Source organism: Zingiber officinale, chromosome 6B (assembly GCF_018446385.1).
Source record: "Zingiber officinale cultivar Zhangliang chromosome 6B, Zo_v1.1, whole genome shotgun sequence".
Classification (NCBI taxonomy): domain Eukaryota; kingdom Viridiplantae; phylum Streptophyta; class Magnoliopsida; order Zingiberales; family Zingiberaceae; genus Zingiber; species Zingiber officinale.
Genome location: NC_055996.1, coordinates 80,292,690 through 80,293,300, shown reverse-complemented (window position 1 = coordinate 80,293,300; position 611 = coordinate 80,292,690).

The window sequence follows — 611 nt, the reverse complement described above, 5'->3', positions numbered from 1 at the left end:
GGCCGGTGGTATCAAGGATTGAAAAGTCCTTGTGGCCGGTTGCTTGGAGAGGAAGAAGAAGAAGAGGAGAAGCACTTGGTGCCCGGTTGCTTGGAGGAGAAGAAGAGGAAGAAAGTTTCCTATTTTGGCATCCCTTGGTGGCTCGAGAGTCTTGGAGGAGACGAAGTGGTTTAGGTGAATTCCATCTTGATAGATCATTGCTCACACAACATCCAAGAGGAGGAGAGATACAACAGAAGATCAAGAGGTCTTTAGTTACACAGAAATGTATAACTAATTAATGGGTTCTGCTTCGAATTAATTAGTTAGTTTTCTTTGCATGGATTCTGAAACACCAACACAAGAGGTTAGCAATTTTATGTTTCAATTTCATGCTATCGATTTTGTATTTCAATTTTGCGTTTTGATCTTGTGTTTCTATTGTGGTCTCTACAGTTAAACCTAGGGTTACTGTAAGAAGTTAAATATCTAATTTTTTTGAAAGACTTTGTTTAGGAAGTGGTGGATGATCCCATAACCAAGAAGGTCTAGTGCCTCGTCATGTTTAACCTGGAAGCTAATCTTTGAAATAGATATTTAATCAACTTCTATAATATGGTTTAACTTAGGAA